The sequence below is a fragment of the Dinoponera quadriceps genome, unplaced genomic scaffold (genome assembly GCF_001313825.1).
Source record: "Dinoponera quadriceps isolate SergipeBrazil2010 unplaced genomic scaffold, ASM131382v1 scaffold5021, whole genome shotgun sequence".
In the NCBI taxonomy this organism is placed as follows: Eukaryota; Metazoa; Arthropoda; class Insecta; order Hymenoptera; family Formicidae; genus Dinoponera; species Dinoponera quadriceps.
The window spans coordinates 1,282,979-1,302,336 of NW_014560366.1; positions in this window are offsets into that span (position 1 = coordinate 1,282,979).

Below are 19,358 nucleotides of genomic sequence, written 5' to 3' on the forward strand. Positions count from 1 at the left end.
CAAATAGAACTCGCCGGCGTAACAGGTAACAGCGGCAACACATTCTCGCGATATTACGACGACGAGATCGCTGTTGTTATTCGGCGATTCGCCGGACGACGTTACGACGGGGGTCGTAATTTCACGCTTTCCAAACCGGTCGTCGCGCAGTCGCAAAATTCCATGATAACAGCCAGCACGCGGTGAAACGTCAGTTCGAGAAGAGAATTTAACGAGGCCTTGATCCGACGTGGAGAATCGCGCGGAAAGACGGCATGCGAAGCAGCGTCTCTTGTTCTTGCGTACGGGCGTTCGCAGGGGAGAACAACCGCAATCGCCGAAACGTTGCGGAAAACGGGAAAAGAAGTCGGGCGAAATCTAGAGCGTGAAAACCGAGGGAATAAGACGAGAATGGCGGACGAAGCCCGCGAAATTTCCTCGCGCGAGAGTGGGCTACCTGGGCGGAAGGCTTTTTGGAATTGCGAACCGTGACGACGAGGGGTCGCGCCCTGGAAACGAACGAGGTGCGAGCTGCACCGCGTCTCGGCACCGTATTTCTCCGTTAAGCGTAAGCATCCTGGCGTCTTAAATAAACGCAAAACTTGTTTAAGAGCTTACGCGCGCTGGAGGCGTGTATAATACACTCTATTTATAACATTGCATCGCTTGAACGGTAACCGCTGTGGCGATCCGGCTTTCTCATTCCTTCTCATCGTTACTACAGCCGTTAGTTATTCGTTCGGGAAGGAAAATTGAGCGCCAGCTATTTCACCGAGCGTTTCTTTCCTTCGATTTGGTTGAATTTTTCTTTCTTAGCAGGTAAATGATATTTTCTCCGTGTATGTATGTTTAACTTTCTTCGTACCAAGGAAGCGTTATTTTGTCTCTCACATAATCGTTGCAACGCTCCTTGATGCAATCGGTCGGCTTTCGCGACTTCTAATCTAGTCTAATCGCAAAATTTTTCACGCGAATACCTCGAATCGCAGAAATATTTTTCTCAACACGGGTCCGTTACGGTGACGCACAGTGCGTTATGAGAAGAACATTAGCTAAATCTTGGAAACTAGAGTCTAGGGACCGGCGCGACATTCCTCGGATAAAGTAGTAAAATGTAAAAGTCGGCGGAATTAGACAGAAATGAAGATAAAGCTGAGCCGCGCGCGCGCGCGGTGAATACACGTCGTCGAAACTGCGAGGCGCGGCCGGAGGAGAAAACGTGATGAGAACGCACGAGCTGCATGCTTTTTTGTTAAACACGTACATGTTTCTTACGGAATAAATTTAAAATAGCTCCGCGCAGAAAGGATTCACTCAGCGCGGCCGCTCTACGTGAATTTATAAACTGTGATACGAATAAGAAATAATCGGCCCGAATGAAAAATGCATCACGTGTATTTCAATGCATGTTTTTACAACTGGAGCTGTTTTTTTTTTCTGCGTAGCTCGCCTCGTTTAAATATCGATCAGGCGCCACGGACCGAAAAGCGCAGAGCTTTAATAACGGAAAATATTGAAAGTCCCTCGGAAAATCGACTGAGGAGGGACTTGTGTACGCACGAAAAATTCCACAAAGCGAGACGGCGCATTAATCCTTCGATTTTTCTTCCATCATGACTGGCAAAAACGGGTTAATGTAATCGGCTAATTAATTTTCCGATCGGCGAAAGTGAACCGTGATAATAACGCACTTGGAATCCTCTATTAAGCTCTCGGATTCGCAAACGGCGATGCCGGGACACACGAAACGGATGGAAACGGCCAATGTGCGGACAAAGATCGTCGAGATGCTCGCGAAATTTGCTGTGTAAACATGCATTGTGTATCCAAGAGCTCACGCTCGTCTGAATCATGGCGTTTAAAGCGAAGAAGAAAGAATAATGAGGAGCCGATAAGCCGTGCGCAATTGCGGCTTCCCTCCGCGCGCGCAACTTGTACGACGGGCGCTCTCGAGCGCGCTTTCTTACGTAATTAAATATTTCGGCGCGGCGGAGAAAAATATACGCGCGAATTCGGGATACAAACATCAATCCCGCGCGATAACAGCGGCGCTGAAATCTTTCCGTATTCATTGGGCTTATCCGTCGGCGGGCGGCAACTTTTTCGCCGGCTCGCTTGCGAATAAAGTTAATGCAGCAAACTTTTAAGTTTCCCCTCTCGCGTTCGCGATGTTGTGTAATCGTTATTATCTAGTTAGAATTTTCCAGGGAAATTTCCGAGGGAACTTTCGCGGAACTTGCACCCTGCCTCTTTCGTTTGCAGTATAAATGTTATTCGCGTCGCGCGCCGCGATTTAAACGCGCACCTACCGAGCGCGGACGATTTTATTCGGGCAGATTTTAGCTGGCCCGTGTGTCTTTACGCGTGTATATGTGTGCACTTTCCCGAGTAGAATCTCACGGGACCAACACAAACACATATTTCTCACCATCGAGAGAGAAAGGGAGACGCTAAGAGCCGTATTTAAAGCTTGACGCGTACGTACGGCGTCTCGCAAAAATACGCGCACACGCGGTTTTCATCGCGCTATCGCGCGGGGAAAACGGAACAGGTCTCGGAGTCACGTGGGCGACATGTGTGCTCGCACGGGCGGGTGAAAAAACAAGAGCGGACGATAACCGGCACGATACTCCGGCGAACGAACTCGTTATCGCCGAGGCGATGTATCTCGGGCTTTATCACGGCCGAGAAATAATTCGTTAACAACGCGTTACGCCAGAGTACGGCGTAATTATCGGGCGGCTGCTACTACCGCCACCACCGTCGTCATCGCGGTGCCCCGGCGAGGCACGACGGTAGCGCAGGTAAGTCCCGCGCACGCGGCGATTTGCGAACGGGCAAAGGCTGCCCCGGCCGTCCGCTCGGCTTGATTTACCGTGATTCCACTCGGCCGAGGCGACGCTCTAATTATAGCCGTGATAACGTTTTACGCACGCTCGGCCATAACTCATAGGGGAAAATCTAGCGTCGACCGGCGCACTTATCGGCGCGCTCGGCGCCGGCTCCATAAAGCAGATTACGTAATTCGCGGTGTAAACGTTAAACGGACGAACGATAGCCAAACGACAGGGGCCGCTGTCCTCCCGTGAGTGGTGAGCGCACTATTACCGAAGGACTCTCTCCGGCGAAACGAGCCGGGCCTCCTCCTCCACCTGTTCCTTGTAGCGGTCGCAACCTGACGCACGATTCGCCACGGTCGGTAAATTTCCGCGGTTTAAGTGGCCGCGTAATACTTGAAAGTAAAGCCACCGCCGGGGTACGTAAAACACGTGCGTCAGCCGCGGAAACTCCCCCGGCCGCGCGCCATTATCGCGCGAGTCCTCGCGGTTTAATGGTTGCGGAACGCAGGTTGAAAAGAGCGCATCTCCCGTTCTCCGAGGGCTGTGAACGCGACACGTCTCCCATGAGGAGAGCACGCCTTCGGAAAATTGATGAAACTATACACACACACACACACACACGTACACATCGGTCGCGCTCCTTCGGTTTTTACAGTCGCTCGATCGCCGTCGCGCGTTGCAGGATTGTAAACGCATCGACGAAGACTCGCCAGCGGAATGGAGAATCGATGGGGGAATCGTATAGCCGATCCCTTTGATATCGGCGGGAACGCGAGCGTTAAAAGTACCGCTCTTTCTCCCCGGGCTTCTCTTCAGTTTTGTGATTTACTCCGGCGAGTGCTCTCCGACGAGTTCGCCCGGAGGAGAGCTTCAGATTCGGCAGCTTTGTAAAATACATCGAATTGACAAAGAGGGAGGAAAGAGAAAGAGAGAACGCTAAGAGCTGCTTTTATTATCGTCCTAGGATAACTCCTCTAAGCACGTTGCAGATACCCGAAAAAATGCTGTTAAATTTTCAACAAGCATAATTGCTATAAATTTTTTTGATTCGATGGTTAATATTATTAAAACTATTATGTATTGTTTCAATAATTGAAGTGTTACTTTCAATGATATCGCTGTTGAATCAAGATTTATTCCGTGCCGTAAGGAATTCTGTTGATTCAATAGCATTTTTCCGCGTATGAACTTAAAGAAAAAAAAAATGGTATGAAAAATTGAACGTCCATATTTGTATACATGCGTGATCATGGTGGTATAAAAGCGTTATGGTATTTAAAAAGAAAGCGAAAACGACAAGAAATAGGAGAAAGAAGAACATAGGGAAATACGCATCGGACACGCTCACAAACATACGATGCAATGATATAAACTAAATTAATCGTATAGATATAAATGTTATATTAAATCTGGTATAATGGACAGAATGCTGCTTACCCGTTTGTCACCTTCGTGGATTTCAGAGATGCTTAAAACGAGAAAGAGATAGCCTGGCGGGACTCGATTATGCAATTTTATTCGGTCTAGACGCGCGCGCACGATATTATATCTCGCATCCGACCGACCGATATCTCGCGAAAGTAATTTGGAACTCTCGCAAATTGAGCACTCTCGTTCGCGTGCGCGCGGTCGGCTACGTAACTCTTCCGCGAACCGCGGATATTTTTCGCCGACTCTCCAGCGAATATCTAGAGAGGGAGAGAACGGGCGCGCCACTATCTCCGGCGATTAGACGGGAATCCTCTTCTCCCCGACCCCCCGTTGGCGGAAGCTCCGTTGCACCGTCCCGGAATTTACTGTGTCCGTCTAATTATAATCTGTGCCCGCCGAGTGAGACAGATCCCGGACGATAGAACAAGTCTATAATGGATTCTGCAGGGGCGGAAACGATTGTAATCACCATTCGTCACTGGGCAAATGGAAATTTGGCTCTCCGGTCTTACCGCTATTTAACACTGTCGTAAGTTTTCGAAACGTTTCATTACCATAATTTAACATCCCGTTCGCATGATATTAACGTCGTCGTGCTCAGGACGATGCTAGTTACCGGGAGCACGTTCTCGCGAGACAGAGAGAGAGAGAGAGAGAGAAAAAGAGTGATCGCTCGAACGAGTCGACTTATTAAGCGGGAAACGAACGACCGGCCGCGCTTTTCTGCGCCGGCGTCCGCGCGCGACGAGCATTAACCAGAAAAATTCATTAGCTGGTAGACTTAATTAGACATACCGGCGGCGGGATGACGGCGTTTTAAAATCACGACGTAAGCCACGCACCGTAATATCGTTCGGGCGTACAAAGGACGGAGTAATTCATCCCGCTCTAATTTATTAAAGTTAAATCAGCCGCACATGAGAGAAAGAGTTCACGCTGATTAATAAAACGCGTTTCCCGAATTACGATATCGGAAATTGGTTTAACAATTCACTGACATTGCACTGACGGTCTCCGATATATAGATACATATACATATACGCGAGGAGAGAAGTAATTTAATATAATATTCATAAGAGAGAGAGAGAGAGAGAGAGAGAGAAAGAAAGAGAAAGAGAGAGAGCCGTGGAAAAAAGAAGAAGGATAAATTTTTATATGCGATGTAACAAGTGCGCTCCGTGTCAAACTGTCGTTCTCCGCGGGATTCCGCCGCGAACGCTTCGAGAGATCTCACCGCGACCGACAACTTATTTCAACGCTCTCTTCTTCATACCTGAACTGAAAGTGCCAATCGACCGAGTCATAATTTTCCTCCGCGAAACCAATGATCGCCAGTGCGAGATCGATCGGCGGCGGGGACGATGGCGATGGCAGACGCGGCGCGCGGAAAGTGGAAATCAAACGCGCGACGTACCGAAGGAGTCGATGTGAACGATTAATTTCGTCGACGGGTTAGAGTTTCCGATTGCAAATGTAGCAGATGTACGTACGTACCTGGGTCGACGCGCGATAGTCGACGGCGATCTCCGCCGGCTGAGTTCTCGGCCGCGTCAGCATTTGGGCGATTGCCCCGTCCGGGTGGGAGCGAGATGGTTTTCGGAAAAATGCTGGACGCGCAAGAGAGATTGCGATAGGATAGTAACGACTGTCCGCGGGCCGGGAAGAACGGATAGGTGAAAGAGGGAAATCGGGGGAGTAGCGAAGCGTTCGAGAGAGAGAGAGAGAGAGAAATGGAGAAAGAATGAGCGAGAAAGAGGAAGGGAGGGAGATAAAAAGGAGAAAGAAACGGCGGAAAGGACGTTTTGCGAGATAGAGGGAACGGGAGCGAGGTAATACGAACGGACTAAAACAAACGGAACCTGGTCGGTTAGAGCTAATTTCCTTTCCTCGACGGCCGGCTCTGATTCGATGGAAACATCCGGATATTTTGAGACCGAGACACGTCGCGTCATAAACGTGACAAATTCAACGGGAGCCAATGATTGCGCGACGCGCGGCGTGTTTTTCGAATTTATCTTAAGCTTCCGTCGAGCTTACCTTTTTTTTTTAGTTGCGAGAACGGGCGCGTCGTGCACCTAGCGCATCGTGGGATATTGACGAAAATTTGTAAAGATCAGGCGTTTTATTGCGAAATAAATATACGAAGGAAGTTTACGATATATAATAATTTATTTTTGAGGTATTTTTTGTTAATTAATATGATAAAATACTCGGATTGTGCGGCTTGGCGACTCTTGCAAATTATCGATTTTGTCGAATGCTAACATAAAATTTAATGAAAATATGCACAGTTATGTGGAAAAAATATACTTGCGTTGATTTCCAAATTATTACAGATGCGGTGCTAACGCACTGTGTGCAGTGAGCCAGTCGGTCTCTTTTAAAAATCCGTTCCGTATATACAGTATTTTTCTATAATATGATAATATGACCGCACGTTTCGAAAGATGAGATAACAGTTTAAGCGTCGCGATTGATGGACAGAATTTGACGTGTACTCTCTTCATAAAATCGATGCGTGCATTCTGTGCATATATGCGATCGCCGGAAGATTAAACATTGTACATTAACGATTGAATAATCCCTTTATTATTGCACTAAATTAAAGCTGCAGGTACCCGAATAGAAATCTATCTAGTCGACTTGAATCAGAATCTAATAGCTAGCTAGTACAGGCTAGATTAAATTTTCTAGCTTGTTAATAGTTCATTACTGGCTGATTATTCATTAAAATGTAGAATCGGTTTAGTGATCTATTGTTTAGCCATTACGTATCAAATATGATGTAATATCCCTGTCAAATATGATTGAGTAGATGGCTGTCTATTATAAAATATATAATCTAGCTACTATATATGTCCGTGATTTAAAAATGAGCTGGCAAATCAAAATTGAGAGTGACGTTATTCCATAAAAATCTTAAGAAAGCAGAAGTGAGCGTTACATCACCGCCTGGCAATTAGTTACAACTTTTCATCTCGTAACTGTAATTTCTTTAGTTTAACCATCAGTTAATCAACTTAGATATCCAGTCATGATCTAGTTGCTAGGAGAAGTGAGCGTTACATTATTGGTTAGCGACGTTAGAAACAAATATATTACTTCATAGTTAGATACCCACGAGATTCAATTTCCACTAGAGTAGCTTAGAAAGATAGGGTAGGTAAATCGGTAGGTAGTCTTTCGCAAGTGTTCGCAATCGCCTGTAGACGTACGCACATTTGTCGTAATTTAGACGACGTAGAATATAAAGTTTTCCGCTCTTTCTGATTTGTAACGCAATTACGCCGCGAGAAAATGCTCTTAACAAGTACACGAAATCACGAACGATAAAATCCAGCCGGGCATGCGCGATGAGCCAGTCGAACTTTAATTAACGATTGTCTGGAACACGCTGAAACAAAAGTGGAGAAAGCCCGTCGTCCACAGTGGCGGAGTAATACACGTGTAACTCGATCGAGAAGCGGCAATAACGTCGGAAAGTTTTTCCGCAATAATTTAGCAGCGGCTCTCGCTATTGAAAATCGCCGTCGGTCGCGCACCTCTCGCGGAGGAGTCATCGATTGCACATTTCCCGCGCTATCATCGAGAGACACCGATCAGGGACGGCTCTTGATCGGAACTTAGTCACACTTGTTCACACATTAAAAGTCCAATGACACGTGGGGCAGGCGCGCTCGCTCTAATGCAGTCGCTGGTAATACCACAAACGATTTTAATTACGCCCACGACGCATATATGAACGCACGTGTGCGCGCACGAACGCGGCCCCGCGTACACAAGCACGGCTTTACACGCGGCGCTCGCATCACGCTGCCTACCTCGGCGAGTTAACAATGTAGGGGTTGCAGCCATGCATGATGAATTCTGTCTGGAGTGCCGGCACGACAGGAAGGCAGCAGCGGCGGCGGCAAGTTCGCGCAGGTACGTACGTCCGTGGCGCACGAGACGTGGGGCATGCTTAAGGTAGCGCCGGGTCGAGAACTGGTAGCGAGGCGTCTGTTTTGACAAGAGGCGGCGGAGTGACAGTGAATGAGGGAGAGAGCGAGAGAGAGAGAGAGGGACTCGCAGGAGACAGGGATCAGGATCATAAGGCAGCAGAGGCGAGGCGGAACTTCCTTCAATAATGACGCAGTCCCCGACAGCAGCGTCGTTCCATCCTCTCGCCTCATAGTAGTTACACCCTTACGGACTTACTACCCCTTAACGACAGTTTTCAAATAGGCGTCTGACGCCCGCGCTATGTTCGCCTATCCGTCAGCCTTCTCATCTCGAGCGACGACGACGATGACGACGACGTTGTCGTGCCTGTCACAGCCACCGAGGTCGGGAACGAAATCTGCTTCTCGGTGAAAAGATGTCGTCACTTGTATCCGCGTTCAGACGGGAGTAATCACGCGACGCCAAGTGAATAGTCGTTCTTCCGCCGTTCCTCGGCCGCGAAAGACCGAGATTGGTGTCGAGCGTATCGCGGTTCGCGCATTTCCGTTGGTCGCATCGATAGGTTTTTTTTCTTTTTTTTTACGGTAATCGTGTCCGTTTAATGAATTAATCCACTGTCGATATCGCACTTGACGTGAAATTAATGAACTGATAAAATGAACGTACGCTTTCATCCAATGTGTGATCAACGCGCGGAGAAAAAGAATTAGCCACCACGGCTCAAAACTAGATCCCACGGGTATAAATCAACTGTCCATATAACATAACTGAAATTTCGTTAATTTAGTTCATTTTGTGACCACCGTACCTAGTTCTTCGCTTCCACAGCTAATAGCTAGATCCGGTAACTGAATTTCAGTTGTATTACATAGAGAGCTAATTCTTTTTCCCCGTGCCTCTGCGGCGGAGGAGGCGGTGTGAATTTTTGAAGAACTCCACGGAGAAATTCACTCCCTCGTGCGCGCACGCGCGCGTCTTTTCGGTTTCTGCTTAAAGTATCAAAAGAAACGAAGCGAATCGCGCCAGTTATATTCCGAACACGTACGTCGTACTCGGGAAGTACCGTCGAAGTATTCCGGCGGAGAGCGTGTAATAACCTAAGCACGTGACATTTCCATTATATCTTCACGCGAGTTACCGTCGTACATTTATAACCTTTGTCAATTCCGCTTAACATCGCCGGTAATAAATGATATTTCCTACTGCGCGATATGTTTTATCTCGCGCTCTCTCTCCGACGTCGAAAGCTCGCCTTCGGAATCTCGCCGTTCGTGCCGAATTACTTTTGCAGCTGCTGAGTGAAAATAACTCAGCACGCCTTACGAGACCTACTCCGCTGAAGCCGTTCTCGTCGTTACGTAATTAAAGTAAAGGATTAGCCCCGCCGAAGAATAAAGGAAAGGAAAATCAAACACGGGACGTAGAAGCACCTATTAAATTACTATCGACTTCCCCGAGACGGAGACGACGTTCCGAGTGTCACGGCGACAGGGTACGGAGAAATCGGTCGGTTGAAGCGAAAAGAGAGGGAGAGAGAGAGAGAGAGAAGGAGGATGGAAAAGGTGGATGGATATTGTGGCGGTAGGTCGGGAAGGCGTGGCTTGTCGTGGTCGAAGGGGACGGAAGAAGGGTGACTTTGACCCTCTCCCCACGAGCGGAATCCTTACCGGAGGGGTCTCCCTCGCCCTCTGGCCGTCTCGCTTTCTGCCGTGCTCGCGTACGTGCGACTTACGATGCGTGATGCGACGACGACGCCTGACGCGATGTGTGCACCCTCTCTTCTCTCTCTCTCTCTCCTCCTGGTCGGCTGCTGCGAGGCGGAACGTACGTAATATGTGCACGTGTGCGCTTGTATGCGCGTCTGCCGGCACACGCTCGCTTCTCGCACGATGCAATCCTCCGCGCCGTACGTGCATTCACTAATACTTTCAGGATGTCCCGGTAGAGCGATGCAACGTCAAAGGGTTGGAGGTGTAGTACGGAGAGGTGCAGCCAGGGGCGAGGGGAAATCGCGAGCTCAGAGGGTGCAATAGAGAGTAGGAGAGTGTCTAGACAGACGGGGTGGTTAGGCTGGCTGGCTAGCTAGCTAGCTGGCTGGCTGACTGGCTGGCTGGCTGACTGGTTGGTTGGTTGGCTGGCTGGCTAACTGGCTGGCTGGCTGGCTGGATGACTAGGTGGCAGTCGCAGCGGTATGCAGAGCCATCGCGTTGCGGGGTGCATTGCGGAAGTAGAGGAGCGAAGGGAGAAGAGGTGGAACTACTTCTTCAGGCAGTCTATCTTAAGTGAAGACTGGCCTCTCCCCGTATATGCACCTAGACGCCTGCCTGCCTACCTAGCTACCCTCTATGAGTCGTATGAAACTAGCTAGCGGAGGAGAAAAAATAGACCCTTTCTTTAGGCCGCGGGCCGGGCGTAATGAGAGTCACGGTTTAGTCGGCGCCCGCGATTGGCCGTCACTGAGGGAGTAGACAAGAAAGAGAAAAGATCCCTTCGATCGTCTTTAACTTTAACCGTCCAGAGATCGTCCCGTGGTGTATCTTTGAAATACAAGGGCGGTGTTTTCGCTTTATAGCCTCCATGTCTGAATGTTATGATTGAAAACTTTTATTGTTTTTTTTTATCGCGAGTACTCGGACACAGAAGGTAGAAATATTTGAAAGCTCATGAGGAGTAACAAAACAACCGGAGAGCCGATATGTAAAAATTTCAGAAAACGTATAAAAGCCCAGACTTTTCGCTTGCTCACATCAAATATATATATCGCGACCTTCGGTGTCCTAAGTGAACTTTGACCTCTCCGTCGGATTAATGGACAAACGCGCTCTTTACCTTGGCATTTCGTGGAGGCACTTTGTGCGAAGTCTGACGTCTCAGATTCGGAAGATTACAAATTATTACGTATTGTGTACGTATGCATTTTCGAGTAACACATATATATATGTGTGAATTTATAATTTTTATGTAGCAATTTCCGTGCGTTGGCAAAAGTATCATTTTAAAACGGAAAAGAGAAAGAAAGACGCAATGTATGCATTGGCAGAGCGACGCTTTAACTTTATAAGCATGATCAATGTAAATATACCCGTGCAGCGAGAACAAATAATATTTAATTTTTAACGTGACGATGCGATGCGTTATCGAATATACGAAATTTTACATATTCAGGCCAGAGGTAGAGAGAAAGAAAGAAAGAGAGAGAGAGAGAGAGAGAGAGAGACAGGAGGGGAGAGTGAGTTCCCTGTAATTCCTCATAAAACATTTTCTGATTTTATGCCATATCGATATTAGCATGAACGCGTTCGGGTTACAATTATTTCGTGCAGCGGGATCTTATGAAATAATTATTCCGCACGAAAACACAAGTGCACATGCACACAAACGCCATACATACGCACATACATACACATATACGCACACGCACCGCTCGTGGTGTATCGGAAAAGTCATACGCTCTCGCGTATTTCGCCTCATTAATTTTGTACCGAGTCCACAAATGGTGCCCGAGTGACGGAGCATCCCATATATACGCTACGCGAATTTCCATAAATTACACATCATACTTGCATAATTTTAATTAAACAAACACGAACCAGCCCTGGGTCAACGAAAACTGGGTACCGAACGATTTTCCAATAGCTCACCTCCCGATCGATCATAACGCGGCGGCGGGTGCGGCAGCGGGTGTGTGCGTGCGCGGTATACGTTATCTGCACGTATTACGCGCGCGGAATACCTGCGCCTCTCGCCAATTTATTCCGTACATTTAGTAGATTGTCTACGTAATAAAATTATAAATATCATAATTGCACGCAAACTCGTTCGCGGGTGCACGCGCGCGCGCGCGATCCTAAATGCCGGGTCCGATGGCGGTGTAAGTGTCGAGTTGCGAGACGCGAACGCGAGAATCACACGCGCAGAGCGCGCGCGCGACGAGCTCGCTCGGTGGAAGAGGCAAAAATACGAGAAGCGTACCTTTTACACACAGACAGGTGCGTATAAATAAATTCTGGCCGATATCTTGTCGTCCGTTGTATATTTAACGCGCTAACGTGCGCGACGCATTATTTCGCTGAAATGTCGCAACGCCCGTGTGAAATTTATCTACGCACGTTTCTACACACACGTCGCACACCTCGGGATCTATCTTTTTCTCTTGATATTTGTTTTCGAAAAACCACCACCGCGCTGCCGCATGACGAGATCTGTCAAACTTTCGGCTCGTCTCGCGGCCTCGGATCAAATTCCGACCGAAAAAAGGAGAGACTAGAGTAGAGGAAGAGCGCGCGCGTGCGCAAGAGAGAGAGAGAGAGCTCGACGAAAAAAAGTCCACGTCGACCTAGAGGCGTACATAACACAACCTCGCCTTTAACAACGGTAGGCAGCGCAGAAAGATGAAGCCTTTCCCTACCACAGTGTGCACGACTACCGTGTGCTTCCTTAGGTTGGCTTAGCCCTCGCGCTTCATATTCGATTTCAGGCCTTCAGCCGGTCGTCCGTCCCTTCGGGGCTCTTCGACAGGGCTACTCACGCACGTACGACGTATCGATGCTACGGCAAGCGCTGTTTCCTTGTTACAGCTCCCGTTTCTGCCGTGCGTGTCTCGTCTTCGGCAACCGGATATCACGACCCTTCGCGTGCGATACACGAATTCGCCGCCGCACGAAAGACGGCGGCCGAAACGGAATTTATAACGTCGAACGGCATTTTCGGTTGAGGGTATTACGCGGGTTCTACCGCGGGAGAAACATGATGTGCGACATCCTCCGCGAGGAAACGTTAAAATCTCAGGAGACATGTCAGTCGCTCGTCAATTTTAATCTATTGCACTTTTTATGCGTGACGCGATATTATTTGGTAATGTCCCTCGGTGCGCGCGGGATACACGGTAAGAAAAAGTTGATTTTATTCTGGCAATGATTGCAGCCGTAATTTAATCGTGCCCAAGATATCACTTCAATTACGACTCGCTCGGAAATAAGAAGTTCGTCTAAGCTAATATCAGTCTTTTCCGAGGAAGAGAGGTAAAGGCTAATATTAGCTTAAATAGGTTTCTCATTTTGAGCCATAATTGAAACGACATTTTAGACACAGCGAAGCTACGAAGTCAATTGCAATATCGTCGCTAATAGAATCGATTACTTTTATCATTTTCGTCAAGACAACACACGCGTTGCACGTATCCGAGTCGAAATTTTAGTCCTTGTTTCAGTCTGATTTAATTTTACATTAAGCGTTCATAAAGGCTACATAAAGATATTCTATTGTGTCCCTTTGGTGCTACAAATGGGCAAGCTATTACCATTTTCGTCACTGAAAAACTTAATGTAGAACTAAAATTTCGGCCTTGGACTAAATTCCCTGTGTAGCATTAAAGAAGCACTTGTTCTCCTCTTTCAAACGGTAACTTATTTCTGTTCTCTCCACTTGAAGACCTAACGTAGAATTGAAAATTTCGACTCGAGTAAGAGTGAGCGAATTATGTTCCGATTGATTTGCCTACCTCGAAACGCGAACGAGACGGTTTCATTGTGTCATAATCAAATGATCACTCGCAGCCGCAGCGCTGGAAAGTATAAATAACTATAAAAGATCTTTTAGCACGAACTACCCCACCGTGGGTAATCGTAGCGAAAATGATTTGAATGGATGAAGCCATTAGTAGTATTCATAAGAGCGTTAAAAGCGGCAAACGCTAACTCGCGGCATATGCGCGTACATGTGCGGAACGAATATTGTGGACTAATTCCTATTTCGATCGCGGACTCTCTCTCCCTCTCCGATAATCCGATAATATGAGTTAATTATTTCGCATAACGCACGCGTTCTCGCCGGATTGCCACGCGGGATAACGGAGAATGGGTATTAACGATGTGAAACGTCTTTTTCGATACACCATCGTATCGTGCGCGAGCGCTCATGGACGGACAAAAGAATGAGCACAAAAGTTATTATTATCGATGCGGGCAGGTGCATTGGGACCGCGAATTATCCGCACGAGTTTGGAACGTTAGGGGCATGAAATTGGTATTTTGAGCTATAAACGAGAGCGTTGATAATTCGATAATATCGGATATTCGGCCCGGCTCCGCGTACAAAGTCGTGCCCGAAGCGGCGGGGCCGGAATGATCGAATATATCTACTTTGAGGCGCGATACGATACATCGGTGAATAAATTTGCAACAAAATAACAGAAAAAAAAGAAGCGAAAAACAAAACGTAAAATGAAATGCGGAAGAGCGGCAGTGGCGGTGTATCGACTTAATTTGCGATGCGAACGATCGCGTCATTATTGCGAAACGTAAACAAAGGCGTGATTATTACGCGCAAACCGTGATATCGCGTGTATCACAGACAGGTGGAGGCCGATTAAATCAATTCGAGTCTGATCGGACGAGTTACGAGTGAATCGGACGTGCCAATATTTTCGCCGTGCGACGAGAGTATTTTTTTAATTCCGCGTAATATACGAAATGTTGTATCGCGCAGCTCGATAGCCATCCGCGCGCGCTCATGCTCTTTTATCTCTTCCGCCGATTAGAAAATTATACGGAAAAAGAGAGCCCGGCCATTTGTCTCGCGCTACTGTCCGTCGTACACTCGCGCGTACGATAACGCGGTGGCGATTTTATTGCACTTTTAGCGGCGTGCAGGCTGTTATACCGTCTGACGGAGGAGTTACGGCGGCGGCGGCGACACACCCCCGCGGCGGAAATGGACGTGCGGAACCTATACACTTAATATCGCGGAAGTTGTGATTAGGCGGTATGACGTGCAACGACGCTCGTAAACCACGTGGGGGCCACGTCGCGCATCGCACCCGTCGCGACGTCTCCCCTCGGCGTGCACCTGTCTGCCGCGGTACCCACGCTCGATCGATGCCCGCTGTTTATTGCACGGCGTGTCAATAAGAATCATCGCGAATACGGCGGCGCAATAACGTGCGAGTCGGCGCGAATCGTCGTCATCGTGCTGATTGAGTTGTCAATAATAAGATAGTAGCGATCGGGAGTATTCATAATAATGAAGCATTTCGGAACGGAACACATCTAACCCGTAAATCGACAGAGGTTAAACCGACCCACATATGTATGAACAACTGAGCGTTTCTCCGTCTTGTTTTTGTCCGCGATATTGGCGTTGCCAGTAACTTGTCCCAATTATTTATTCTTAGATTTAGCGAAGTAGCGTCAATAACACTCGAGAATCTCAGTTATAAACAGCACTTGTTTTATCCCTCCATAAATCACGCACCCACTTACGGATTAAAAGTCTTCTCCATATTCTCAACTCACTTTTGTCAATAAAAGTGCCTTAAATATGATTTCTTAGCTAATGAAATGCTTAAATGCTGCAAATTTTTTTTTGAGATGCTTTTCGACACTTTTATCGATAAAAGTGAATTGAGAACATGGATCAAAGCTGCTAATTTTTAATCGATAATATAGGTTGAGGGCACTTTATCCACAAATAGCACGCTAAACACAGAAAGAAAATAAGTATCAATTCAAATGTCATATTCTCGCTTGTCTCTCACGTGTCATATATAAGCACGAATAGATAATCTTACGTAAAGAATAGATATAACTTACTTATATGAAGAAATCCTATAGAGTTCTATTAAAAATATTTTTATTATTCCTGAACTCTTGTCATTCAAAATTAAAATTATTCAAGAATAATTTCTATAAATCGAGAAAAAAAGTATTGGATAAAAAGCAATATCTTCAAACTGATATAATTCTCAGTTTGAAGATATCGTGGTTTCTAACTAATATTTCTTTCCACTCAATTTATGAAAATAAAAGATGAAGAATCTATTCTGAATTGATACGAATCTTTTTCCCGTGTAAGAAATTATTGTTCATACATTACACAGATGGAAATAGAAATTCACAAGAATAAACCTTGTAAATATTTCATCAGACATCGACATTTCTAACAAACATAACTCGAGACGCAATATCTTTTACCTGCTTTCATTTGCTCCTTATTGGTGGCTATGCAGCCGGTGCAATTTTTCAAGTGCAATTAATTATGCCTCATACGTAACTTGAGAAGTGGTAATGTCACAGTGCCAATGGACGTCACTCAACGCATTCGACGTGATAATGCATCGACAGATTGACAAGCGCACGTACTGATGAACGACCTGACGGACGTAGAATTAACGATAAGAAATACCGGTTGGCCGCGACAAGGTAGAACGAACCGGATTTTCAACGTCGCGTCGAACCGGACGAGAGGGTGTTCATGAAAATAATCGCGACAAATTGACGCGAGCGTATGCGCGGAGAAGTCAGGGCGGAAAATGGGAAATCGTTGCCGCCGCGAGAATCCAGCTTAACGAGATGAAATTGTAGCCCCTCGCTTCGCCTTCGTCGCCGCCTCTGCACGCGCGGATTTAAAAACCAGGAGGAAACGAATCGCCGGTTTTTTTATTATCATCGAGCGGCGGGATGTTCCGCTCCGACGCTCGCTCGCGCGCACGCGTGTTCGCCCGGCCGACCGCGTACACGCGGCAAGATAAACGCACTCGTTGCCCTTAAAATAATTAAATCGTTCGGCTTTCGAACGAGCCGGCACCGAGCGCGCGCGCTCGCCCGCCATTGCGGGCTTGGCGAGGAAAAAATCGATGAACGAGTTTTTAGTTCATCTCGGCGTACCGATAACACCGCGCATTACAGATTCGTTGCGGTCCGCCGACGATCGCCGCTCGACACGGCGGCCCGACCGGCCGCGCGTTTCGGTGTTTTAATGGGTCGTTATTGTCAATAACGATTGGTTTTATGGACGAACAAGTGCCGCGTTACGAAGAGCACGCTCTCTCTCTCTCTCTCTCTCTCTCTCTAACGTTCTCTCCCTTTCTCTCTTCGCATGGGCGCCCGCCCGTGCGCATATGACGTTTCCGCCGCGGCTCCCGCGAATTGTCCGATCGCGGGGTCGATCGATTCTCGTTCGGTCGCTAATTACAACGGACGCGCAGCTAGGAAGCGCTTTTATTCGTAGTCCGCCGTCGGCGCGCGCAACGTAATGGCGAATCCCTGTAAGTAGATCGACGTTAATTCGCGCGAGTCGCCTTCTCGAAGGCGATACGCGAGCCCTACTTTTCTCTAATGGATATTAGACAACACTGTTGTACGCGATGATAAACATTAGAAACGCGCGGTCCCCGGTCGCCGACGGAAGTCGAGTCTGTATTATCTCGCTAGGTACGTACGAAGGAGAGAGAGAGAGAGAGAGAGAGAAAACATGTTAAACGGTAATCGTGACAGTCATTACAACGAGAGAAAGAACGTCGTAATGCTGAATAATGCCCCGGCACCGTTCAGCGTGCGGCGCTGGAAAACAGATTTCTCACTCGTATATTGCATATTTGATGCCCAGCGCGGAACTTACCGTGAGCATAAATTTTCCATTCGCGATAAAGTCCTCGCACGAGTCGCGCCACGACGGACGAGAAAATATATAACCGGATATGCGGTCTATACAAGCGCGCCCTGCACGGAGAGAGCTTGCTTTCTCGCCCTTTGCGTTTCGCCGTTCTGCGCCTTCCCTCCTTTCGCCTTCTCCTGCCTTCTTTTCTCTTGCCTTCTCTTCTCTAGTTTGCTTTCTTCCTTCCTTCCGCTCGGACGTGCACGCGCTCACGGCACGTATCGTCGCAGCGCGCGGATGGGCCCCACGCCCCCCCCCCCGTCGTCGTCGTCGTCGAAGGACGCGAAGGGCCCGCGCCTACAGCGTGAAGAATGTTAACAAGCCGTGGCAAGCGCCGCCGGCGCACTACACCCGGTTTTTCTGCGTTTCTCCGCGCGCGCGTGTCGATCGCATCGGAAAGCCCTTCAAACCGGCGAAGCAATAAACGTAAGGATAATGAGGGGGTTACCTGAACGACGGGGATTAGGGCCGCAGATAAGAGCGTGTTTCACGCGGCGGGGGGCGAGAGAGAGAGCCGATGTTCACGTCATCGCGGAGAAGCGTCGCGACGACGACGATGCATCGGAGACGTGCATATGCCAGCCGCTTCCGCCGCGTGACTGACTGCGTCATTGTTGAACATCCGCCGCCAGGAAAGTTTCCCGTGCACATAAGCGCGTATCTGTGCCAGTTCGCGCATGGTGACATGAAATGCAGCGACGAAACGTATACGTAACCGTGAATGTAGATAGACGTAGGGCAGAAATTTAGTGTTGTTTATTGATACCGGTGTCGATGCGTTTTTTTTTTTTTTCATTCGCTTTAACTTCGGCGATTTAACCCATTGAGACCGCATAACGAGTCTAGTTCCTGACGTCACTTACGTTCAAATATGTAAACGATGAGTCAGACTGTAAACAGTCAGTTTAACAAACATTCGTAGGTTCTTTTATTAGTAAGATTAATAGACACTTTGAAGCTTATTTTTTATTAATCAGATTAACAAACATCTAGAAATTGATTTTTTACTAGTAAGATTAATACGAAGGAAAAAGTACTGAAATCAAGTAAACGTAGTTACTTGTTTTTCTGCTTCTTAAATCGAATAATATTTGTATCAATTTAAATCAATTTTAACAACTTGTGGTAAACGTTTCCTCGAACGCAGTAATATCTTAATTTGTAAATAAATTACTGCATGTAAGTGTAAAATGGTTCTGAATTTAAAGGAGTGTTTATTACATATTATATTTAATAGAATTATGTAATGCTTCTTTTCCATTAAAGAAACCCAGTAATTTTACACTTAGATTTTTCTGTCTAATAAATATTTGAAAGCTCGGGAAAAGGTGGGGATTTTCCTAATTTTTTCGCAGATTTTTTCGGTTTCTTATCTCTTTTATGGAAAAAAGTAAATGTAGCAGGTTTTAACCGAATATACGCGAATTTTTCTAAACGAATTTTTTACCGAAATTTCCTACTTTTGAGGCAGATATCGCCCCAAAGGTAGGAAGAAATCCGCGAAAAGATTAAAAAAACCCATATTTCTCGGAGCCCTCAAAACTATAAAATATTTTCTAAAAGTAAATTCTGATATTCTCAATATTATGAAATTAATATTTGTCGCAATTTTTCAACATATACAAATAAATATCTACTTACGTGAAAGGAATGTTATATTGTATATAGTCAGTTATATTTCTACTTCTAGTATTTGCCAAAGAGTATTGGAGTAATCGTTTTATTTGGATCGAG